The 12,562-nt window shown below is 34.3% G+C and overlaps 1 protein-coding gene across 1 annotated transcript in view; it reads left to right on the forward strand.

The window, feature by feature from the left end:
* The window catches only part of LOC122745145 (olfactory receptor 1361-like), a 33,279-nt gene that overhangs the window by 2,881 nt on the left and 17,836 nt on the right, over positions 1 to 12,562 (forward strand). The window lies entirely within an intron of this gene.

Raw genomic sequence — 12,562 nt, forward strand, 5'->3', positions numbered from 1 at the left:
GGGGAACGAGTCAAAAAGTGAGGAATAAGAAAAATAAGAAAAAAAAGACTCGAATTCCCAGAGATTTCAGGAGGAAGAAAGGTGAATGAAAGAAAGTGTGCCTAAGTAAATAAACCAATACAGAAGATATTAATAATAGAGATTTTGGTCTCTGGATTAAAGAAATTGCTTTAGGCCTCTATGAATAAATATCATAAAACAAAGGAAAATGAAACACCATAGCCCAGTTAGTTAGAGAACCTTGTGGACTCCTAAAAGAGCACAGAACAATAGCATAATATTTCTGAATGCTTTAAGAGAGAAATGAGAATTGTGAAACAAGAATTTAGGGCCTACACAGCAGAAATAATTTTCTGGATAGAAAAACTTGAAACTTTGGTGGCAAGTCTCACCAAAAAATTAAAGCGAGGTTAATTGGTTGGAAATACAAATCTGAGTCTATATAAATGAAAGAAGTTAGATGATCAATAACAAGGAAACGTTCATAGAAAGAAAAGCAGACCTGAAAAAATTATTTGCTTCCCAAACAGCCAGACAATAGAAGCATATGAAGTTTAGACACCATAAAAACCAAGGACAACAATAACAAAAGCAAATAATAATTGATCTCAGTAAAATATGTCTTTCTGGGGGCAGCTGGGTGGCGCAGTGGATAGAGCACTGGCCCTGGATTCAGGAGTACCTGAGTTCAAATCTGACCTCAGACACTTAACACTTACTAGCTGTGTGACCCTGGGCAAGTCACTTAACCCCAATTGCCTTACTAAAAAAAAAAAAAAAAGATGTCTTTCTGAATGTACATGAGGAGACAAAGGTTAAAACAGAAGTCAAGTAAAAGTAATAGTTGATAAACAGGCCTGAAACATCATGGAGCAAACCTCATAACATCCCATATACTGAAGAATCAGTATTTTGTGGGACTAGATTTAAAATTACAGAATGGAAGATTGAACAAAAGAAGGGATGTGAAGAAGATAGAGGGAAATAGATGATGTATCTTAATCAAGTCAAAGCCTACCAGTGAAGGGAGAATAAGTCCTGTAGTCTCTCTGGAAGAAGAAATATTAAAGGAGAATGTGTGAGGAGGCAATGGTAGGGATTTGAAAAAGGGGGAATGGGGGCAGCTAGGTGGCACAGTGGATAAAGCAGTGGCCCTGGATTCAGGAGGACCTGAATTCAAATCCAGCCTCAGACACTTGGCACTAGCTGTGTCACTCTGGGCAAGTCACTTAACCCTCATTGCCTTGCAAAATAAAAGAAAGAAAGAAAGAAAGAAAGAAAGAAAGAAAGAAAGAAAGAAAGGAAGGAAGGAAGGAAGGAAGAAAGAAAAAAGGGGGAATGAACTAGGGAAATTTTATGTCAGTGGTGTGAGGGTACTACTGATGAATGTTTCCCTGGGAGAAGAGATAATCTATAAAAGGAGATGGCGACAATGAGTATAATTTTCAGGCATCTTGCCTCAGAAGGAGAAGCAGAGCTCCTGTGTACAATTAACACTCAGAAGAGTGGGGAACTCATGGACCAAGGGAGGAGATTTTGAGGGAAATGGAAAAAAAAATGTCTAAGGGAAGGACCAAAGTCAACAATGAACTGAATGATATCAGGGATGTAGGAAAACTCTTACCATTTGACAATATCCTCTCTATCATGAGCCTGAATTGGTATTTATAAAAGTGAGATATCCAAATTAAGGAGGTCAGGGCATAAGACCTGCAAGGTAACAACATATAAAATATTTAGAAGAAACCTAAAAATATACCTCAAAAAGTTTAATTCCATGAGGAATGGAGAAACTAAAAAAGGATTAAATAAGTATAAAGGCCATAAATCAAAGGAAAAAAGTCTAGAATAGACAAAAAGGAAGATAAATTATAAAGAAAATGAAAGAAAAATCTTTTTTGTAAGAAGGCACAGAAAATTAAAATTAAAAATCTATTGAACAAAACAAGTTGAAGGGGAGGAGAGAAGAATTCTACTTTACTACTTAACTGAGGGGAAGAAATAAATAAATAGATAAAAGCAAGTTAGAAAAAGAAACTAATAATCAAAACTCTAAAATAAGGTGAAGACAAAAAAATTGAGGAGTGACAGTAAGGGGATAAGATTTGGTGGAAATAGAATTGCAATAAACTAGATTAGGCTAATGTAATTGAAAATACCATCTTGTGTTTATAAAAGAATAAGGGGAAAATATCAATTTAGGAAAGACATTAGAGACAAATAGAGAAAAATGTAAATGTAATTCTTACAACTTTAAATATGAGTGGCTTAATCCAATGAAATGAAAAACATGACATATTAGATAAGAAAATGAAACCCTGAAAAATACAGGATTACACATATGTATATAGGAAACACATTTAAAAAACAAAGAAATAAAATGTAGAAAAATGAGGGGCTGGAAGAAATTTACTATGCGGCAAGCTAATAAAATAGGAGCTGCAATCAGTTTATCAAACAAAGAAAAAGGAAACATTCACAATGTAAAAGGTACAAAAGGAAATTACATTATGTTGAAAGGAACTATAGAAACAAACCAATATCAATATTAAAATAGTATGTCCCAAAATACCTTAGCATATAAATTCATATAGGATATATGAACTGAACTAGAAGAAGACAAAGACAGTTACATAATAACACAGACAAAAACACTATAGTGCCTGGATATTTCAGTGTCTCTCAGTTCTGGCTAAGTCTAATAGGAAGGTAAAAGATAGAGAGAGATAAAATATAGAACTGTACAAATTTCTGGAGAAACTAGAGCTAAAAAATTATGACATCTCAGTACTACTTGAAACTTTTACAAAAATTAACTATAGTGGCACAGTGGATAAAGCACTGGCCCTGGATTCAGGAGAACTTGAGTTCAAATCTGGCCTCAGACACTTGACACTTACTAGCTGTGTTACCCTGGACAAGTCACTTAATTCTCATTGCCCTGAAAGAAAGAAAGAAAGAAAGAAAGAAAGGAAGGAAGGAAGGAAGGAAGGAAGGAAGGAAGGAAGGAAGGAAGGAAGGAAGGAAGGAAGGAAGGAAGAAAAAAATTAACTGTATATTTGGGCAAAGAGATATTGTAAACAAATGTAAAAAAGTAGTAGAAAAAACCTCTACTATGGACCATAACACAATAAAAAGGGACAAGTTCAGGGACTGAAAGCTAGACAGAGACATATGTAGAGACTTAACAACAAAATCCTAATTAATGTATACCTCCATGAATAAATCATAGAAATAATCAATAATAATCTTAAAGAAAAATGTTAATAATGTAACAACATACCAAAATTTCTAGGATGTAGATATAAATACATATTAACAAAATAGAAAAAAGGAATAATGAATTGAATATATATTTAAAACTTAGAAGGGCAACAAATAGAAATAAACTTTAAAAACATAAAATTAAATATTTAAGGCTAGGAGAGAAATAAATTAGAACCCTCCAAATTTATAAAAAACTACATAAAATTAAAAGCAGCTTCTTTGAAAAGACTAATAAAATTGATAAACTTTTAGGCAATCTTATTAAAATAATGAGGGTGGAAAATGAAATCAACAAAATGTGAATAAGGCAAATCCACCACAAAACCAGAAAAAACAAAAAGAATAATCAGAATCCCTAATATGTGCTGTTATATGCTTAAAAAAACCCCAAAATATAAAACAAATAGAAAAATATCTTCAGAAGTATAAAACATCCAAACAGACAGAGGACCAAATAGAGATCTTAAATAACCTAATTTCAGAGAAAATAATAGAACTAACTATAAAAGAATTGTCAAAGATCAAAATTCCTGATCTTCATGGATTCATGGGAGAATTCTATCAAACTTTCAAAGAACAATTAGTATGCATACTAAACAAATTATCAGAAACTGAGAAAGTTACTTTACTAGATTTGTTTTAGGAGGCAAATATAATCCTAACACTTAAATCAGGGAAGTAAAAAGCATAGTAGAACTATATAGGCCAACATTATTAATGAGTAGTCATTCAAAAAATTTAAGAAAAATCCTGTCACATAAGATTAAAGTGATTTATCCAAGAAATCATTCATTGTGATCAAGTTGGATTTTTACCAGAGAAAAGAGGAAAACAGTCAACACAATTAATCATATTAAAAATGCAGAGCCAGATCTACATGATTATATCAATTGATGAAAGAAAAATCTTGATAAAGTGTAACATTTTTCTGGCAAAATGCCCTACGAAATATAGGCACAGAGAAATCTTTTTTTAATGTCATAAAAATATTTAGCTAAAACCAAAGCAAATATCATGTATAATAGGGATATACCGGAACCTTTTCCAAAAAGTATGGGAGTAAACATGCCCTTTCTTGCCACTATCATTTAATAAATTTCTGGAAATACTAGCAATAACAATGACAAATAGAAAGAAATTAAAAGCATACAGGTAGTTGTAGAAGAGATAAAAGATATTGCTACTTACTCATGATATTTACTTGGAAAATGCAAGGTAATCAGGAAAGATATTAATTGGGATAATGTTAAAAGCTTTAGCAAAGTTGGATGCTACAAAATAAACCCTCAAAATCAACTGCATTTCTACATTATAATAACAACAACGTTCAAAAATCAATAATAAAAAAGTGAATTCCCATTCTGAATAATGACAAGTTGCACAAAGTATCTGAGGATTAATCTCCCATAGTAAATAAAAGATTTATATAAGTAGTCCTTAAAGAAATAATAAGCAACTTAAATAGCTGGAGGTATATAGCGTGATTGTGGCTAGACCGTGGCCAAAAATAAAGTATAACAAACTTAATTTGCACTTTTAATGTTATACCAAATAAATTATCAAAGGGATATTTTATGAAACTTGACAAGATAATATTTATATGGAAGTATAAAAGATCTAGACAAGGGAAATAATAAAAAGAGGGAAGGTTGAAAGATAAATAGTACTTCTAGACATCAAACTCTATAAAGAAAGCATAATTTATCAGAACTATCAAGTATTGCTTAGAAAACATAGAGGGAGATCAATAGACCATCTAGACATAAGAGAATTAGAAACAATAGAACTCAATAACCCAGTTTTTAATATACTGGAAAACACAAATTACTTAGGAAAACTCCCTATGGGATTAAAAACCCCAACTGCTGTGTAAACTAGAAAGTATTCTGGCACAGCGTAGGCTTAGCCTAATACCTCATTCCACAATATTGCATAATATATTCTAAATGGACACATGACTTTAATATTAAAAATCATAGTATAAAAATATTAGAAGAAAAGCAGATAATTTACCTCTCACAGCTATGGGTAGGAAATATATTCTTTTTTTGTTTTTTGTTTGTTAGGAAATATATTCTTAAGCAACCATTGTATAGAAACAATTACAAAAAAATAAAATAGATAACTCTTAATACATGAAACTGACAAGTTTTTGTATAGACAAAATTAATCCACCAAAGATAAGAATGAAAGTAGTTGTTTGGGGAAAAAATTTTGTATCAAATTTCTTTGATAAGAGTTTGGTATTTAAGATGTAGAAACAATTAACACACCCACATGTTTATATATATAAAAATGTGTTACATGTATATATAGCCATTTCCCAATAAATAAGTTGTTGAAAGATCAAAAATGCATTCTCAAAAGAAAAATTATAAACTATTAACAACCATATGAAAGAATGTACCAAATGACTACTAAGACAAATTCAAATTTAAGAAATCCTGATGGGGGCAGCTAGGTGGTGCAGTGGATAAAGCACCGGCCCTGGATTCAGGAGTACCTGAGTTCAAATCCAGCCTCAGACACTTTATACTTACTATCTGTGTGACCCTGGGCAAGTCCCTTAACCCTCATGGCCCTGCAAAAAAAAAAATTAATAAATAAATTTTAAAAAATCCTGATCTTTTATATTAGACTGCAAATTGATAAAGATGATAGAAGATATTAATAGTTAATGTTGGAGGTGTGGAATGATGGGCATAATGGTGTATTCTTGGTGGATCTTTCAATCAGTATAAGCATTTTGGAATTATGGAAATAAAAAGTGACTTAACTGCCCAGACCCTTTGATCCAGAGATTCTATTTTTAAGCTAATACCTTAAGGAAGTGAGTATAGTCACCATTTATATCAACGTACCTATAGTTCTACCTAAATTTCTCTATATATGTCTGTATATCAACCTTTCCCATGCTATCAAAGAATTGGAGGGAAAAGCACATATCCTTTGATTGGAGGATGGCTAAACAAATTGGAGTACAAGAATGTAATGAAATATTGTGTTTTAAAGAATGTGAAATGTAAATAAAGAGAACTATGGAAAGATCTACATAATCTAATGGATAATAAAGTCATTATAGCCGAGAAAATGGTAATATTTCTTATAAATGTAAAGGTCTATGTAAATATAAAGGAAAAGATAACTTCACACACGAATGAAAAATAATGGTTGGAAAATTATAAAGAACAGCTGTCTTGAAAGAAATGGTATGAGAAGACATTCCCACCTACCATTCGGTAGAGGTAAGAAATCTACAAGTGTGTTCCATTGCATATAATTTCAAATGTTGTGGATGCATTGATCATTTATGCTGATTTTCCTCCTTTTTTCTTTGTTTAAATTTTTTTCTTGAATTGCAAAATTTCTTTTTCCCCCCCAATTTTTAACATTTTATTTAAAGTTTTGATTTCCAAATTCAATCCTTCCCTCTCTTCTCTCCCTGACATGGTAAGCAGTTAGATATAGCTTATACACATGCAATTATGTAAAACATTTCCAAAATAGTCATCTTATAAGAGAAGAGTCAAAGGAAAGAAAAAAGTAAAGAAAGAAAAAAATACCATAATTTACTCTATATTCAACCAATATTAGTTCTTTTCCTGGTGGTGGATAGTATGCTTTATCATGTTAAGGGCTAAAATTCTAGCTAAACTGTCTAAAATATCTAATGAGTGGTCGCCAATAAATTATAAGCTTTAGCAAGAGTTAGACTTTTAAGCATTTATTAAGGAGAATAAGAATTTGGTAAAGAGAGAGAAAAAGGCCTAGATTCCTATCTATTAAAGGGAGAGCACATTTCTAGCTCTGCTCTCCACCAGAGTCCAGAGGAAAGAGAGCCCGAGACTGAGCGCCAGTCTCTTCCTTCCTCCTCCCACTAGTCCGCGTCACTTCCTGACTCCTGAAGAAAAGACTCCTGGTCTTGCCCTCAAAGACCTTCCCTTCATGGGCAGAACTCTTCTACAGTAAGTATCCAGCAGGTGGCGTCATTCCAATCGTTACAATCATTAGTCCTTTGGGATAGTCTTAGATCATTATATTATTGAGAATAGCTTAGTTATTCTCAGTTCTTAACTGAACAATATTGTTGTTATTGTGTACAATGGTCTCCTACTTCTCTTGACTTCACTAAGCATCAAATGTTTATGTAAGTTTTTCCAGGTTTTTCTGACATCATCCTGCTTGTCATTTCTTATAGCACAATAATATTCCATCAAAATCATATGCCACATTTTGTTTAGCTATTCCCCAATTAATGGGAATTATTTTGAAACCAATTCTTAGCCACCACAAAAAGAGCTGCTATAAATATTTTTGTACCAATAGGTCCTTTCCCCACCTTTTTTTGGATGTCTTTAGAACACAGACCTAGCAATTGTATAGCTGTATTAAAGGGTATGCACAGTTTTATAGCATGGTTCCAAATTGTTCTTCAGAATGCTCGGATCCATTCACAACTCCACCAGCAGTGAATTAGTGTCCCAGTTTTCCAACATCCCCTCCAACATGCAATAATTTCCATTTTTGTCAAATTAGCCAATCTGATAGTTGTGAGATGGTACTTCAGAGTTGTTTTAATTTGCATTTCTCCAATCAATAGTAATTTAGAGCATTTTTCATATGACTATGGATAGCCTTGATTTCTTTGAAAACTGCCTGTTCATATACTTTGACCATTATCAATTGGGAAATGACTTTTGTTTTTATAAATTTGACTGAGTTCTCTATAGATTTGAGAAATTTATCACAGACACTTGCTGCAAAATATTTTTTCCAGTTTTCTGCTTTCCTTAGTGGTTGCATAGTTTTGTTTGTGCAAAAAAGCTTTTTAATATTATATAAACAAAATTATCTCTTTTATATTTTGTAATGCTGTCTCTATCTTCTCTGGTCCTAAATTATTCCCTTATTCATAAAACTGACTGATAAATTATTGCATGCTTTCTTAATTTTCTTATGGTATCACCCTTCACATTTAAAGTGTATACTCATTTTAACCTTATCTTGGTATATTGTGTGAATGTTGGTCTATATGTAGTTACTGCCATTTTATTTTTTCAGTTTTCCCAGAAGTTTTTGTCAAATAATGAGTTTTTGTTCCAAAACCTTGTCTCTTTGGGTTTAATCATATAGTATATTGCTATTGTCATTTACTATAATGTAATTTGTACCTAAGCGATTCCACTGATGCATCAGTTTATTTCTTAGCCAGTACCAGATTGTTTTGATAATACCATTTTATAATACATTTTGAGATATGGTATGGCTAGGGTAACTTTTTCATAATTTTTTCATTGATTCCCTTGATATCCTTGAGCTTTTGTTCTTTTTTCAATCATAAAAATATTTTATTATTTTCCTGTTACATGTAAAGATAGTTTTCAACATTTGTTTTCATAAGATTTTTAGTTCCAAATTTTTCTCCCTCTCTCACTTCCTTCCCTCCTCCCCAAGATGGAAAGCAGTCTGATATAGGTTATATATGTACAATCACATTAAACATATTTCTGCATTAGTCATGTTGTGAAAGAAGAATCAGACCTAAAAAGCTGAGACATACATTAGTAGAGGAGGAAGCCCATAGGGACTCAGAATATCAGAAGGGATTTCAAATGTATTCCCCACTGTTTCCTGAGTGTCTGAGGTCAAGGTTAGCAGTTAAGTGAACAGTATCCTCTGGAAATTTCAGGGAAATGCCACCATCTGGAGAACAAGATATGGTTGCTCTAAGTTTACAAAGGAAGTCACGACCTAATAGGTTTGCAGGAGAGTTTGGCAAAAGTAGAAATGAATGTTCTATTGTTAATGGGCCAAGATTCACTATGCAAGGGGTTAATTTTACAACTGTTTGAGTTTTCCCTGAAACTCCAGCTACATTTAGAGATCCAATAGATGTACATTCAGGGTCAGGCTTACTCACTAGGACTGATCTTGAGGCTCTTGTATCTAATAAACAATCATAATAAGTATTTCCAACTCTAAGGGTTACATAGGGTTCATTACTTTGGGGAGGTGAGCAAAATTTCAGGGTTTGGAAAGGTAAAGTCTTTAGATTCCACTGTCCTCTCCCCCTCACCCCCATCAATCCTTATATCTCTCTGATCTGTACTCCTTTGAGAGGGCCAGTAACTGTGTTCATTCTGCTCAACTAAATCTCTCCGAAAGGGTCTGTTTTGCCTCTGTCTGTACCCCCATGAAAAGATCTATCTCTATTTTGATTTTGCCTCTCTGTACTCCTCTGAGAGAAACTATATCTGTTTTGGTTCTGTTCCCTTTGCATAGTCCTACAATACCACATTATGTGCCCTCATCTATTGCAGTAATAGCAAAATCTAGGGGGTGTGGTAAAAAAAAGTGAAAGTTTTTTTAACAGTCGGTTAGCGATAACTGAAAGTTTTTTGAAGGACCACCCTTTCGGGGAGAAGACTGTGATGAACCGCCAGTCCATCTGCTAAGCACTCCACTTCCAGGGTGCAAGCTTAAAAGGCAAGGAGAGAACGGAAGTGATGTCTTTTTCTGCTCTCCTCATCTGCTGACTTGTGCTGCACACACAGACTCTGACTCAGGTTCGACTCGGCCCAGTTCTCGGTAACAGCATGTGCTTGACACGGCTCTCAGCCTCAGAGGTGGCCTTGGGTTTTTGGTGAGTTCTATACGGAATATAGACTAAGCTTAGATTTAAGACTTTTTTGTATTTCTACTTTCCTATCTCTCTAATCAACATCACCTTGTAATTCCCAAACAATAAAAGCTCTAACTAAAGCTCAGAGGCTTCTTTAACTTACTGGTCTGGGGGATATATAAGGGAAAGGTTAAAAGGGAGTTTAATGCTCTTGTATCCAATTTTAAATCTCACAGGGGTTGATAGTGATACTGGGTTGATAGTGGTTCTCAAGTGCCCAACCTCACTGCCTCATTGTTTCCTGTACTGGAGCTAAAATGCCTTATCTGTTCCTTTCTTCCCTCTCATTTCCTTCATAAATATATGTTGCTATTTCTTTAAGTCTGTCAGAACTCGAGGTATTCCAACCTGGACACTGTCTTTCAAGATATTTCTGTATTTCTGGTAAGGACTGGTATATAAAATAAGAACAGATAACATGGGCATCTCTAGTGTCTAATGGTCTAATGTCTAGCATATTGTCTGGCATTCTTACACAGCCTGTCATAGAATCTATTAGGTCTTTCATCAGGTTCCTGAACTGTATCTATAAATTTTTGCCAATTATCAGTCTTTCTAGTACAGGATTCCATTGCCTTCAACAATGTTTCCCTTGCTTCCTTCAACATATCAAAATGCTCAGGGATATTGGGGTCCCAGTCAGGGTCTTCTAAAGGCCATCCAATAGCAACTTTTCCTGATGTTTCTAAGGAGTTTGCTGTGGCTATTATATCAGCTCTTTCCACTGGGGATAATATCATTTCCATGAGATCAGTGACATCATTCCAAGTGGGGTGATATCCTCTGAAAATTGCCCCAAACTGACTGATAACTGCTGTGGGATCCTCATCAAATTTGGGAATTTCTCATTTCCATAAACTTAAATCTTTGGAGCCAAAAGGTATACAGCACATGAGCTTCACTACAGTACCCCTTTTATCAAAGGTGGGGATCAGGGGAAGAATTTTGATCTTCTCTGTCTCCTCTACAGGTAAATTTTCTTTTTTTCTTTATTTTCTTGGTTAGTGTTTCAGCCTGAAAGACAGGCTTGCCTTCAAGCCTATGCTTGGATTCCCCCTCTTTTTCTCCCATCTTGGTCAAGTCCTTACTTGCTACATTCCAGAGGTTCCAATAAATTAAATCTTTGGGGGAATTAAAGTGCAGGATCATTTGTAGAGTTTCCAGTGTTAAGTAGTCGAAAGATCCATTCTCTAACCATTGGTTCTCTAGTAAGCTAAAATATTTTTTATGCCACGTAAAAGACAGTTTGATAAGCCTTGCTTTTTTCATGCCTGGCTGAATTGGTAGCTTATGAGAGGCCCATGCTGTGATTATTTTCTATAGGGGAGACCCATGTATTATATGGTATGTTTTGGTATTTATAGTCCTCTTGGTATTTTTAATTTCTATAGTATTATCAGTCCCCTTTTTGTAATTCAAAAATTTCCTCACTATAACACAAAGAAAAGTAAGAATAAAAATAAAAATAGGAAAATAGGAATAGAATATTTGAATTCATAAGGACCAAGTGTAAACACAATTTCAGTACTGACCTGGGTGAATAACCAGGAAAAAAACTCAAGAGGCTAGGATCCATTGGAAAAAGTAAAGCAAGAGACATGTGGAAATAGAAGGCTAAAATTAGAAACAGGATACTTAGGAGATACTTAGGTATTTAGCACGACCTTGGAATTTAAAGGGACAGGCACATAGGAAATAGGGGAAAATTTCTTACCCAACCAGAAGATCAGAAGATTAGGGGTTCAGCATTCCACTTCGTGGTTCACCAAACTGTTATGTTTAAAATCTACCTGTGATGTTTAAAATCTAATTGTTATAAAAAAAAATCTAATTGTTATGACTAAAAATCTAATGTGTGGTCCCCTTAAATTAGAAGCTTATAGCATCAAAGTTTGGCCATTAAGCATTTATTAAAGTATATTAGAAGTTAGAGGGGCAGCTAGGTGGCGCAGTGGATAGAGCACCGGTCCTGGAGTCAGGAGTACCTGAGTTCAAATCCGGCCTCAGACACTTAACACTTACTAGCTGTGTGACCCTGGGCAAGTCACTTAACCCCAATTGCCTCACTAAAAAAAAAAAAAAAGAAGTTAGAAAAAGAGAAAAGAAGACCACGTGGAGTTCAGAAAGAAAAAGCCTAGCTACCCTGGCCCTGCCACCACCACTGAGACCTCCACTCCTAGAGCAGAAGCCCCCTGCAGGACTGCAAGAGGGGTGGTCCCCACACACAGCTCCAAGCTAATTGGCTGGTAGCATTGATTGACATGACTTACTGGTGGTTCTATGAATAGCTGTAACTTCCAGAGGCTAGGCAGCTTCAAGAAGCTAGTCACATGCTTTCTCCTCAGGGGGGCATTGCTCTGGTTCTCACAATGTCTTTCTCAGAAGGGGGGTTGCACCTTGATTCTCACAACAGAAAGCAATCTAATATGTTATATATGTACAATCACATTAAACATATTTCTGCATTAGTAATGTTGTGAAAAAAAGAATCAGAACACAAGGGGAAAACCTCAAAAAAAGAAAAAAACAGAGTAGAAACAGTATGATTCAATCTGCATTCAGAATTCACAGCTCTTTTTTCTGAATGTGGAGAGCATTTTCCATCATGAGTTC

The sequence above is a fragment of the Dromiciops gliroides genome, chromosome 1 (assembly GCF_019393635.1).
Source record: "Dromiciops gliroides isolate mDroGli1 chromosome 1, mDroGli1.pri, whole genome shotgun sequence".
In the NCBI taxonomy this organism is placed as follows: domain Eukaryota; kingdom Metazoa; phylum Chordata; class Mammalia; order Microbiotheria; family Microbiotheriidae; genus Dromiciops; species Dromiciops gliroides.